The sequence below is a fragment of the Aphelocoma coerulescens genome, unplaced genomic scaffold, assembly GCF_041296385.1.
Source record: "Aphelocoma coerulescens isolate FSJ_1873_10779 unplaced genomic scaffold, UR_Acoe_1.0 HiC_scaffold_237, whole genome shotgun sequence".
Taxonomy (NCBI): domain Eukaryota; kingdom Metazoa; phylum Chordata; class Aves; order Passeriformes; family Corvidae; genus Aphelocoma; species Aphelocoma coerulescens.
Genome location: NW_027183582.1, coordinates 207,501 through 209,374, shown reverse-complemented (window position 1 = coordinate 209,374; position 1,874 = coordinate 207,501).

The window sequence follows — 1,874 nt, the reverse complement described above, 5'->3', positions numbered from 1 at the left end:
GCGGCCCGAGTCCTCCCGAGCCCGGCTCTTCTCGGTGTGCGAGAGCCGCCTGCGTGCGGGAGGGAGGGGTGCTCGGCACGGCCCCTCCCGGAGGTGCGCTCGCCCCCATTCCCTCGTCCCCGTCGCTCGGTGGCCGACGCACCGGCGAGCGATGGCGCAAAGGGCGAGGGCAAAGGGGGGGTGCGGACGCCTTCGGGGGTCGGGGGAGGCGGCTCCTCCGACCCTTTCCCGCACCAGGGCGGGTTTTTGCCGCCTGGCAAAAATCCCGCTCCCGGCCGAGCGGCCCCGCGCGCAAGAGGTGTGCTCCCGGGGGTCGGGCGTTCCGGGTCGCGTGCCCGGGGTCCGTGCACGCGTGAACCCGCTGCCGGGGGGGGCGCGTGGTGGCGGCGGTGGCATTCCTTGTTGCCGTCGTCACCCGCGGCCTCTCGGCGGGGGTGAGCGAGGCTCTCTTGGTGCCGGGTCGCAGCCCCGCGCTGGCGGGGCGGCCCGAGCCGCGGTGGTCCTCTTGGGTGCAGTGCCGGGCTACTGAGGGAAACCCCGGGCCCCGAGAAGGACGCTGCGGTGGTGGCGGTGGATGGCGGGCGCGCCCCCGCGGGTGGACGCTCCCCTGAGGGCGGCAGCAGGGGAGGCACCCCCGCGGGGCCATCCAGGTCGTTTCCCTCGCCCCAGGGCCAGGTACCTAGCGCTCCGCGCCTCGGCGGCCTCGGAGCCTCTCGGCGTCGTCAAACGCTGGGGGCTGTAGGGCCGCGGAGCCGGGCGGAGGTTTAAAGACTCGGGCGGCTCGGTGCGCCCCGCCGTAGGCGGCGGGCGGCGGCGACGGCGGGTGCCGGGCGGCGGCGCGGTGCCATCCGCGAGGGGGTAGGGAGCGTCTCCCGCCGATCCCCCCTGCGGTGGTGACCGTCGCGGCCGGCCGTGCTCGTCGTCGTCGTGGCTCCGCCGCGTGCGCGCGCGGGCAGCCGTGCCGGGGAGGGGCGCCCTGCCCCCCCCTCTCTGCGGCCCGGTCTCGGCAGAGGGACCGTGTTGGCGCGGTCGGCCGCGGGGGCCGGCCCGCTCGCTTCGAAGCGGGCGACGGTGGCGGAGGGCGCGTGCTCTCCGCCCTTCCGCGGCTGCGGGGCCGTGCGGCTGCCGGGGCCCGCTTGCGCTCTCCTTTGGCCGCCGCCACAGGCTCGCGTGTGGCGCCGCGCCTGGCGCTGCCGCGCCTCTCCCCTCGACGGCCTTCTCTCCTTGGACGCACCGGTGGCGCCGGTCGCCGGCCGTCCCCGCTCGACCGCCTTGCCCGCCCAGGTTGAGTGCTCGGCGGTCCCTCCGTCGCTGGAGGCCGGCGAGTGCGGGTGACCCCGGGCCGGGCGGTGGCGTCGCCGCTCGGCGAGTGTCCCCCTGGGGGACGGTCGGCCGGAAGGTGCCCGCTGTCGCCGCCGGCGGTCCCGTCCCGGGCCCTGCCCGTCGCTTCCCCGTCGCCCTTCCCGGCCGCGTGTGGGGCCGAAGGGGTGCGGGCGGCCGCGGGGGCGCTTCCCTGCCCGGTCTCCGCGTGGAAACGAGGAGAGCGGGCGTTGCTCCCCGGCTCAGCCCCGTACGCCTTCTGCCGGGCGCGTGCCCGCAGAAGGGGCTCCGAAGGTGCGAAGCGGCGGCGGCGGTTCCGGGAGGGCGGTCGCGGTGGCGGTGGGTCTTGCCGTCCGGCAGGCCTCGGGTGCTCGCGATGCCGACTCGGTTCCCGGCGGCGCCCGCCTCCGGTGCCGGCGGCGGAGCCCGGCTTGCCAGGCACTTTGCCTTCCCGGCGGGAGCGGTCCCGCGGGGGGGCGCCGGTGGAGCGGTGTCGCCGCGTGCGTCTTGGGCGTTGCGGGTCGCTGGGGAGCGCCGGCTGCGCGGTGACGCGG